This window comes from Amblyraja radiata, chromosome 21 (genome assembly GCF_010909765.2).
Source record: "Amblyraja radiata isolate CabotCenter1 chromosome 21, sAmbRad1.1.pri, whole genome shotgun sequence".
Lineage (NCBI taxonomy): Eukaryota > Metazoa > Chordata > Chondrichthyes > Rajiformes > Rajidae > Amblyraja > Amblyraja radiata.
Window position 1 is genome coordinate 34,511,082 of NC_045976.1, and position 11,955 is coordinate 34,523,036.

At 39.8% G+C, this 11,955-nt stretch overlaps 1 pseudogene; it reads right to left on the reverse strand.

Annotated features, from left to right (window-relative positions):
• Positions 1-608: 608 nt before the first annotated feature.
• LOC116984891 lies at positions 609-11,634 on the reverse strand (annotated as a pseudogene).
• Positions 11,635-11,955: the final 321 nt, after the last annotated feature.

An 11,955-nucleotide genomic window follows, 5' to 3' on the forward strand; every position in this document is an offset into this window, starting at 1 on the left:
TTTTTCTCACAGAGAGTGGTGAGTCTGGGGAATTCTCTGCCTCAGAGGGCGGTGGAGGCAGGTTCTCTGGATGCTTTCAAGAGAGAGCTAAATAGGGCTCTTAAAAATAGCAAGAGTCAGGGGATATGGGGAGAAGGCTGGAACGGGGTACTGATTAGGGATGATCAGCCATGATCACATTGAAACAATGGCCTACTCCTGCACCTATTGTCTATTGTATCTACAAATATTCAAACAGAAATTTGTCATTATATTAGCATTATTTAGCAACACCATCTCTACATTAGCCTTATTAAAAAAACATTTCGAATTTAAACATTTATAAATAAAATTGCTGCACTAAAATGAGGAGAATAATATCAGTAGAATAAAATGTATTGACACCATCCCCTCCAATGGTTCGCACTCTCCTTCAACATCCATGACTTGCCTGATTTTATGGTAAAATTTTATAGCAAGTACACATGCAAAATATTTTTTGGCCCATTGCTAACCTATTATTCCTACAGTTAGTGAAATCTTTTAACTATACAATGGGCTTTGTATAATTTGTGATTGGAAAGGGAACGTGTTTCCATATCATAACACCATCTTCCGTAAACTTAATTTTATGTATAAAACCTGGTGAAAAAACAGAAAAGAGAAAAAGAAGAGTGGTTAAAGAAAGCCCAAGTAATATTTTATTCTGATTGTTAATCCATTAACCCTTTGTTTTTAGTAGTTAATATAGGTTTACATAACCCACCAATTTGCATTTGTAAACTGTCTAGAGATCATGTTTTCATAAATTCATGATAGGAGCAGAATGGGGCCCATTAAGTCTACTCTGACTTAATGGGCCCCATGGCCTAATTCTGCTCCTATCATGAATTTATGAAAACATAATCTCTAGACAGTTCCATTCAATCAAGGCTGATCTATCTCTCTTTCCTATCCCCATTCTCCTGCCTTCCCCCCGTAATCCCGAACACCTGTACTGATCAAGGATTTCTAGCTTAAAAATAACAATTGACAGCCGCCACAGCTTTCTGTGGCAAAGAATTCCACTGATTTACCACCCTCTGACTATATAAATTCCTCTTCATCTTCCGAAAGGAATGTCCTTTAATTCTGAGGCTATGACCTCTGGTCCTAGACTCTCCCACTAGAGGAAACATACTCTCCACATCCACTCTAGATTTGAAATATTTTTTCAGAAGGCAACCAATTCTCCCTGATATTTAAATACACCACACTCACATTATGGTCTTCACCTCATAGAAACATAGAAAATAGGTGCAGGAGTTGGCCATTCGGCCCTTTGAGCCTGCACCGCCATTCAATATGATCATGGCTGATCATCCAACTCAGTATCCTGTACCTGCCTTCTCTCCATACCCCCTGATCCCTTTAGCCACAAGGGCCACATCTAACTCCCTCTTAAATATAGCCAATGAACTGGCCTCAACTACCTTCTGTGGCAGAGAATTCCAGAGATTCACCACTCTGTGTGAAAAATGCTTTTCTCATCTCGGTCCTAAAAGATTTCCCCCTTATCCTTAAACTGTGACCCCTTGTTCTGAACTTCCCCAACATTGGGAACAATCTTCCTGCATCTAGCCTGTCCAACCCCTTAAGAATTTTGTAAGTTTCTATAAGATCCCCCCTCAATCTTCTAAATTCTAGCGAGTACAAGCCGAGTCTATCCAGTCTTTCTTCATATGAAAGTCATGACATCCCAGGAATCAGTCTGGTGAACCTTCTGTACTCCCTCAGGAGGGAATGCCCATTGAAGGACAACAATTATACATAAAAGGAAAATCGCAAGATATTAGATGAACTTACTCGTCCTCATCTTCAATTACATCAGTATTTCCACTCTGGACACAGTTTAAATGAGTCCCACTGATGCCGATTAAGCATTTTGGCTGAAGAAAAAGTGCAAGAGGTGCAGTGGATGAACCATTAACATCAGCAGAAGAATTTGTAAAAATGAATCAAAGAATATAAAAATGAAAACTAGAAGCTGAGTATCAGGTAAACAATGCCAATCTCCAGTTATCAAAAATTCCAACAGGTTCTTGATCAGCTGGGCAAGTGCGCTCAGGAATGGTTAATGGATTGTAATGCAGATAGGTGTGATGTGTTGTCTTTTGGGAAGTCAAACCAATGCAGGGCATTCGCTGTGGAATAGTAGGGCCCTAGGTTGTGTTGTAGAGCATATTAGTACAGGTATATAGTTCCCTGAACGTGGCATCACAGGTAGATAGAGAGATCAAGAAAGCTTCTATTCATTGGCGTCATTCAGTCTTGGTACTGTATAAAAGTTAGGACATTCTGTTAAAGCTGTACTCGATATTGGTGAGGCCACACTTGGCACATACTATGGTCAGTTTTGTTCATTTTGCTAGAAGAAGGATATCATTAAGCTGGAATGAGTGCAGAGAAGATTTACAAGTATGTTGCCAGGACTTGTTGAGTACTAGAGAGAGGTTGGACAGCCTAGGACTTCGGAGCTCAGGAGGCCAAGGGATGATCTTATAGAGATGTATAAAATCATAAGGTGAATAGATAAGGTGAATGCACAGATTCTTTCATCTATGGTAGAAGAATCAAAAATAAGAGGACATATGTTGTAGATTGATGATGCATGTGAAATAATCACACATAAGCCAGCATCACTAACTCCACCCCACTATAACACTTATACTAACACTCATTTCCCAGCACTGCAGTTCGAGCAGCTAGGATGCACTGACAACCTGTCGTCCTCAACGCTGCTAAGTTTCAAGTGCTCATTAAAGATGTGTTTAAATCATACACTGTCTCTGGCTCTTGTAATGCAAGAGGGGCAGAATTTAATATGAACCCGAGGGGCAACTTTTCCACTTGTATGGTTATGGAACATGCTGCCAAAGGAGGTAGTTGAGACAGATACTATAATAGCATTTAAAATACACTTGGATAGGTACATGGATAAGAAATATGGGCCAAATGTACACAGTCTTTCGATGGCTGGATAGCATGCAAACAAAAGCTTTTCACTGTACCTCAGTACACGTGACAATAATACATTTAGCACCTCCCAGGACAAGACTTATCTTATTTTTAACCATTTTAAAACGTATGGCATTGTGATCACTGTGTCCAGAATACTCTTTCACTGGCTGGGCTCGTTTCTCATGGTCCTTCTTTGAGTGGGACTATTCACATAATGTTTCAGGAACCCTCTTGGATACTCTTAACAAATTCTGCCCAGACTAAGTCCTTTCTACCAATTAAATCCCAGTCAACATTGGGGAAGTTAGTCGCCCACTATAACATCCCTGTTGCTTTTATGGCTTTCCATAATCTGTTCCTCCGTCTCCCGCTGGCCTATAATATAATCCCATTACAGTGATTAGACCTTTCCCATTTTTTAACTCTACCCATATTGCCTCAGTGGACAAACCCTCCAGTAGGTCCTCATTAAGTGATAACATGATAATCACCATGATTATTGAAGCAATTCCTCCACCTCGTTTACCTTTCTCATTGTCCCGTCTGAAACATTGAAACCCAGGAAGTCTTATCCCTCTCACAAACATTGAAATCAACATACTTCAGCCCATTAGCTTCACTATATTCCTTAACCTCTCCCTGCCTGTCCTGCCTTTGAGACTTACTGGTCACAACCTCTACCTTCCCATTATTCCATCCATTTGCTGTCCTTCTCCTCTCGTTCCGACTCCCCTGCCACTCTAGTTTAATCCCTCCTGAGTAGCACTAGCTAAACGCCCTGCTAGGATATTATTTCCCCTTCAGTTCAGCTGCAATCTGTTCCTCTTGTTCAGGTCACCTATGCCCCTGAAGAAATCCCAATGGTCCAACAATCTGAATCCATGCCCTTGCCCCAACTCCTCAGCCATGCATTAATCTGCCTATTTCTCTATTTCTCCCCTCACTTTCACTTGACACCGGGGGTAATGCAGAGATTACCGCCCTTAAATTCCTTCTTTCTAACCATTTGCCCGACTCCCTGTATTCACTCTGCAGGACCTCATCCCCTTTCCTATCCATGTCATTTGTGCCAACTTCTACAAAGTATCTATGAGATGCAAAACTTAACATTCTTTTTTTGCAAGTAGTTTTCATTGTTGATAAACTCACCTGAATATTTGTGACCTCTGATGCCATTGTAAATGCAATTGTGAATCCAAGTGAAAGCCCTAAAATGGCAACCATGCCTTTGGCAACTTTTGGATGGTTATTCAAGGCATCAAAGGCCTCCTGTATGTCAGTGAACAATATATTGCAGCAACTTGTTATTTAACAGCAACATCACCAAATCCAACAATAGTAAACATCAAACACTTAAATTGTCTTTGGTCCTGACAGGACAAGACTTCTGCCAAGCTTTGCCTGACTTTGGCATGTTTATACAATGGGTAGAATCAGTTGTGGAGGAGTATTTTACACACCACTGAGCTGCCTGCTTTGAAAGTGCAAAGAAGAACTGTCTCCAAGTCCTTGCCAATTATTAATTATCCAACTTCCAAATGCAAAAATACTTGAAATATTTAAATCCAACGAAATATTCTTTACCTCGAAGTAAGAAAGTTTTTGGTCAAAGACCTCCTTTGGCTGTGGAACGTCTTTATGTCCTGAGTATGCCAAGGCGAGCACTGCAAATCCTCTGGATGCAAGTAGAGCTGCTCGGTATTCAACAAGACCTCCTCCACCACCCCATATGTCCAGGATTGCAGGAAATGGTCCAGGGCCTAATAAATACATCAGGATATGCAGTTCTGAAATTCAGCTAACAGATTGTTCGAATATAGGAGAACATTGTGTACATCATCTCAATCATGATTTCTGCACTCACTCAAAGGAAATTTTGTGAAAGACATCCATTTATATAGTACCTATAGACCCTTCAGAAAAACATCCAAACATTTTACATAACTCAGCCTCAGCATGTTCCAAATTACTTAAGTGTATGGAGTATAGACTATACATGGGATACTGTTTACAATTTTGCTCCTATTAGTTAGGGAGGAGGTAAATCTATAACGCAATACCATATCAAAGTTGAAAAGAGTAAAGTGATAATATATAATCTATGAGAATATCTTATATTTCTCTAGATCATGTATTGAAGTATCACATTAAATGTTTTGGGATATATTGATTTTGGAAAAGAATTAAAAATTGAGTTGGAATCTCCAGGATTTATTTTGGCACGTTTTTCCGTTGATTTTGAAATTGTGGTTTTTAAGCTTTTTATCACAAAGCAATTTAGAAAGCTATTGAAACAGTGACTTTGGTCAAAACCAAGAACTGATTTGTAACATTCAAGAAAGCTTGTTGCATTGAAAAATCTTCATGCTTCAATTTTGGATTTCAATGTTACAGAGAGGGTCAACTGATGGCTGTTTCCCATGGGATTGGAATATATGAATGACTCTTGTTAGTCTTGTCATTAGCACAATATGAAATTGTTACGAAAACATACGCTAATATTATTGAACTCATCGAGTTATGAACTCAAACTCATTAAACAATAACATATATATATGTTACAATATAACAATGTAGCAATAACAATAACATACTGGATAGACTTGGCTTGTACTCGCTAGAATTTAGAAGATTGAGGGGGGATTTTATAGAAACTTACAAAATTCTTAAGGGGTTGGGCAGGCTAGATGCAGGAAGATTGTTCCCGATGTTGGGGAAGTCCAGAACAAGGGATCACAGTTTAAGGATAAAGGGGAAATCTTTTAGGACTGAGATGAGAAAAACATTTTTCACACAGAGAGTGGTGAATCTCTGGAATTCGCTGCCACAGAAGGTAGTTGAGGCCAGTTCATTGGCTATATTTAAGAGGGAGTTAGATGTGGCCCTTGTGGCTAAAGGGATCAGGGGGTATGGAGAGAAGGCAGGTACAGGATACTGAGTTGGATGATTAGCCATGATCATATTGAATGGCAGTGCAGGCTCGAAGGGCCGAATGGCCTATTCTTGCACCTATTTTCTATGTTTCTATGTTTCTATGTTTAAAGTTGGAAAAAGTAAAACAGAAGACATACAGATTAAAATGACAAGGTGTGAAGCCTGAAGACAAAATATACCACAATAGAGTTCAAGATGCCATGAAATCTGTCATCTGAAATATTGGGGGGTAATGTAATCCTTGTGAAATTAATTGCAGAGGGAAGTAAATTATATGAAGAACGAGCATTGTTATCAACCTCTTGCTCCTTCGAATTCAATTTCCTCCAAAATGTTAACTACCTTGTCCCCTGATCTCAGCTGCTAATGTTAGTGTTATCACCTCCGATCTTGTCTCTTTGCCATTAATTTCTTGACCCCTCTCATAAAATCAACCCTTGGCATCTCTATCCCGCACATTACTAATCCTTCTCCATCTCCATTTCCTATTTAAGAGATAGTAATACTTAGAATAGTCTTGCTCTAGGAATGCACTGCATTATGAATGATCCACTACAGTGAGATTCAAAAGGAGAGGCGCTGTGCCCCTGTCTCACTAAACAGGTTGAATTTAAGCTTCACCCCAAAGAATAAGTATGCCATCTGAACCAATAGTGAGAATTAATTATATTCTCCAAGACATTGCCACTTTGATGGATCATTATCTTCCTCTTGCTATGGCAGGAATTTAGGGATCCCCGGCCTAAATCTCTTCACATCAATGTTCACATCCTTGCATCCCTGTTGTTCTTCTCATCCTTGTATCCCTGTCATTAGCACATATTCCCCAGCCAAGAATGGGCCAATATGGACACCCTTTCTGAGGCCCTGTTTTGTTCTGGCCTTCTCTGTCTTTCAGTCTGAAGAAGGGCTCCGACCCGAAATGTCACCTATTCCTTTTCACCAAAGATGCTGCCTGACCTGCTGTGTTACTCCAGCATGTTGTGATAATCATTGTTATAAACCAGCATCTGCAGTTCCTTCCTACACTAAATTTCTTGCTAGGCTTGCACCATGAACAGAAACATTTTGGCCATTAATCAAAAATCTGAATACAGGATCTTGCTATACAAGAACTGCTTGATGCATTTTCCTAAATAACAGTAAACATCCTTCAATGTATTTCACAGAATTCAAGCCACCTTGGTATACATGAATACATACTAAACTACTTAACATCATATTTTTCATGTTATGAAATCAGGTAGGGACAAGAAAGAAAATGAGATAAAGGTTTGAGAATAATTGCAGTAAATTCCACGAGGAACACGAGGTGAAAGAAAATAAAGACAAATGATGGAATATTATCACTCTGCAGCACAGCATTCCATTACCTGGTGGAAAGAATAGTGTTCCAACAACACGGCCTTCTTTGATCTCTAACCTGGTGGTGCCTGGGGCCATATAAAAGCGTTCTAATACAACTGATGCCAGAACTGTATCCTTGTCAAAATTACTGGAAATCCAACCATCATAAACTGAAACAGTAACTGTAGTGGAGTGGTTGCATCCTTCTTCCTTAACCTATAAGGTAAATTGGTAAATTTAAGACATAAAACCTATACCCAAACGGGGAGAGGGGCGAACGAGGCAGATGATACTAAAGTGGGTGGTATCACCGATAGCAAAGATGATTATTAAAAATTACATCCGGATTTTGATCAATTAGGCAAGTGGGCTGAGGAATGGATAATGGAGTTTAATGCAGATAAGTGCATGGTGTTGCATTTTGGAAGTTAATCCAGGGCAGAACCTTCACAGTTAAATTCAGGGCCCTGGGGAGCATTGCAGATCCGAGGGATCTCGGAGTGCAAGTACATAGTTGCTTGAAAGTGGTCTCACAGACAGTGAGGATGGTCAAGAAGGCTTTTGGCGCATGGGGCATTAGTCAGTTTATCAAGTACAGAGGTTGAGATGTTATGTTACAGTTGTACACCCTGCATTAGGAAGGATGTTTTTAAGATGGAAAGAATGCAGAGAAGATTTACGAGGGTGTCGCCAGGGCCTGATGGCCTGAGCTATAGGGAGGGGTTGGACGGGCTTGGACTAATGTAGATTGGGCACAATCATCCCGGGATGGGCAAGTTGGGCCAAAGGGGCTGGTTCCGTCCTGTATGATTCTATGCCATTAAAAATGATGCTGTAAATGCTTTCCCCATCACAATGTCTCCATTTCAAGAGTGGATTCAAAAAATGAAGTAATAGCCTACAAAACTACAAAACATTTAAAAAATAATATAGAAAAATAATTATATTTAACATGTCCATTATTTTTTCTTTAAAAATTGTACCTCATTTCTTGACGATTATCAGGTGCAAGCTTCATACTCCAGATTAAGCCCATTGGCTCTTGACCAGTGTAAGTGCCTCCCAATGACTTATCGTGGCTGACTGTCAAAAATAACATCAAAAACTTACTAAAGGCTTTTACTTGTAACATAGAAACATAGAAATTAGGTGCAGGAGTAGGCCATTCGGCCCTTCGAGCCTGCACCGCCATTCAATATGATCATGGCTGATCATCCAACTCAGTATCCTATACCTGCCTTCTCTCCATACCCCCTGATCCCTTTAGCCACAAGGGCCACATCTAACTCCCTCTTAAATATAGCCAATGAACTGGCCTCAACTACCTTCTGTGGCAGCGAATTCCAGAGATTCGCCACTCTCTGTGTGAAAAATGTTTTTCCCATCTCGGTCATAAAAGACTTCCCCCTTATCCTTACACTGTGACCCCTTGTTCTGGACTTCCCCAACATCGGGAACAATCTTCCTGCATCTAGCCTGTCCAACCCCTTAAGACTTTTGTAAGTTTTTATAAGATCCCCCCTCAATCTTCTAAATTCTAGCGAGTACAAGCCGAGTCTATCCAGTCTTTCTTCATATGAAAGTCCTGACATCTCAGGAATCAGTCTGGTGAACCTTCTCTGTACTCTATCTATGGCAAGAATGTCCTTCCTCAGATTAGGTACGCAATACTCCAGGTGTGGTCTCCATCCAGATGAAAAGTTTGATACTGAGTGGTGAACATTTATTTAATAATGTTTTTTTCCAAATTCATGCTATACTACAAAGTTTAAAAATAGGATAAGATGTTAATTTCTAAATTGACTTGAAAGCAGATGAAATCAAATGAAAACATTTGTTTTTCCTCCCTTCATCTTATTTCACCATAAAAATCACAATTCAAGCTACTTTGCTTGTGTGTAGTGTTTTAGCCATTTACTGAAACACTGAGAAAGCACACCAGGCTGATCATGACAAAGTTTATCTAATTAGTTGCATAACCGTGGCATGATATTGCTAAAATAAGAATTATAATCAAAGAAACAGCTCTTTCACTGCAACCCTCCATCTGCCTAGTCTCTGTCCATTTAACCATATCTTTAATTTATACTCAATGCGACAGTATTTGAAACCTTCTCTGCTAATATAGAAAATAAAATCTCACTGGAGCTTCACTGTAGACAAAAATTGACCACTTCCCAGGTTGAATCATGTTTCTGATAAAGTTACATAAAGTGACAATGCTATAACCAATCAGTGGAGATAATTGTGTTATTAGCTCTGGTTGTGCATGGTGATCACACTACACTGCCTCAAAAGACCATGACTGATTTCATGCACAATATTCACATGTAACCATCTGCATTTAGTTTAGTTGAGTTTAGTTTAGAGATACAGCGCGGAAACAGGCCCTCCGGCCCACCGAGTCTGCACCGACCAGTGTTCCCCGCACGCTAACTCTATCCTGCACACACTAGGGATAATTTTCAATTACACAGAGCTAATTAACCTAAAAACCTGTACATCTTTGGAATGTGGGAAGAAACGGGAGCACCCGAAAAAACCCCACACAGGTCAAGGGGAGAACGTACAAATTCCGTACAGACAGCACTGTTGTCAGGATCAAACCTGGGTCTCTGGCACTGCAAGGCAGGAACTCTACCACTGCGCCACCTTGCCACCCCTATTTTGCAGAAATATTGTCAGGACATTAACAGGCTTTTATTGAGAAAGTAGGCTGTAGCTTTATGTTTCCTGCTCTTGAAATAAATTAACTTGATCTGCTGAAACAAGGAACTGTAGATGCTGGTTTACACAAAAGGACACAAAGTGCTGGAGGAACTCAGCAGGACAGGCAGCATCTCTGGAGGCACATAGGTGACTGAAGTCTGAAGAAGAGTCCCGACGCAAAACGTCACCTATCCATGTTCTGCCTGACCTGCTGAGTTACTCCAAAACCCTGTGTCCTGAACTTTATTTGCTGTGCACTTGAATCATTCCTGTGAACCAAACATCTCAGTCCACATCCAAATCATTGGCTGGTGCAGCATAAGCAACAAATCCTTGGTTCAGCTAATTGTGCTCATACACAGATCTTAAACTACTAATGGGCACAACGTATCTACCTTATACGTAGCTTGAGCTGCCTCAAACTATATATAAAGCAGATAAGATGCCTCCTTAAGTGTTTTTTAAAACCTATTTGATCTGCCTTCTGAGAATCGATGGATCACTTGTCAGCTGTGATAAAATCAGAGGGATTTATAAAAAATATTATTTTCGCTCTCTCAAAATATCCGTCTTGAGAGTAACATTGTTTCCCAAGTATTAGCAATGCAAAATTCCTCAGAAAAGGGCAAAAGACAAAAGATGTAATTTAGCTGTACGAACCTCGGACGATCCTCTCCGAATCACTGATGTAGTGGGCATACGTCATCCACCTATCGTCATCCTCAGACAGAAGCTGCGAGTGCAGTGTAACCTGGTGGTTTGGAACTAAATGTACAATCTCAAGCTTGACTGGTTCATCCACAAGCCCCCTTGTTGGCTCAGCTTTGATTATCGGTGCCACACCGAGACTATTATTCATTGCTATACCTAAATTTAAAGAACAAATATCCATGGGAATATCCATATAATAGTAATAGTTCCTTTAAACATGCACAATGTAGATTTTTAAAATCAGCTATTAAAACGAATTTAACATTAAAACCATAGACCATTAGACCATAGTCTAAATTAATATCATAATTACAAACAATAAGCTAGTCATACATTATGTTGTGCCTTTTACCGCTTGACAGCTGCCATCCACCATTCTCAAGTGCTTTGAAGCAGGAGTGAAGGATGGGCGGCATGGTGGCGCAGCGGTAGAGTTTCTGCATTAGAGCCCAGAGACCCGGGTTCAATCCTGACTTCGCTTCTGTCTGTACGGCGTTTGTACTTTCTCCCCATGACCGCGTGGATTTTCCCCGGGTGCTCCGGTTTCCTCTCACATTCCAAAGACATACACGTTTGTAGGTTGTTAGGCTTTCGTAAAGATTGTAAATTGTCTCTAGTATGTAGGATAGTGCTGGTGTACGGGAATCGCTGGTCGGCACGGACACGATGGGACGAAGGGCCTGTTTCCGTGCTGTGTCTCTAAACTAAACTAAACTTTAAAAAAAGCAGCCCCTATCTCTTCATTGATAATGTTAAAAGTCCAAAACTATAATTCCACCAAACTGGAATTCTGATGACTTGTCTAGTCAGACCTGTGCAATAATAAACCTTTCTTCCTCCAGGACAATTGTCAAGCAGACTACAAATTAATAAATTAAGAAATCTATTATTTTCCATAAGAATGAAAAGATGCAAGTTCATACCGTACACTACTGTACCTGAAGTGAGCGGTCTTCCAATGGATGGCTTCATTTTATAGAAATTACAAGAATAGATGCTTCTTACCAAGTATCCAAAAATATTTCATTATCTAGTGAAGCAAAGAATATTGTGACAACGAAAATATACTGAATTAGTCAAATAATGTTATGATTAAAATTAAATACACCTATATATATTGATATACGTTTACTTTCGACAAGTGACATATTTTTTACAATCTAAAAATATTACATGATCCTAGTGCATGAATGTGGCAAAATGTGGCTCATCAGTACAGATTATGTAGTTGAGCTTTTGGATGGACAGACTTTGCAGAGCTATTGGTACCGTAAT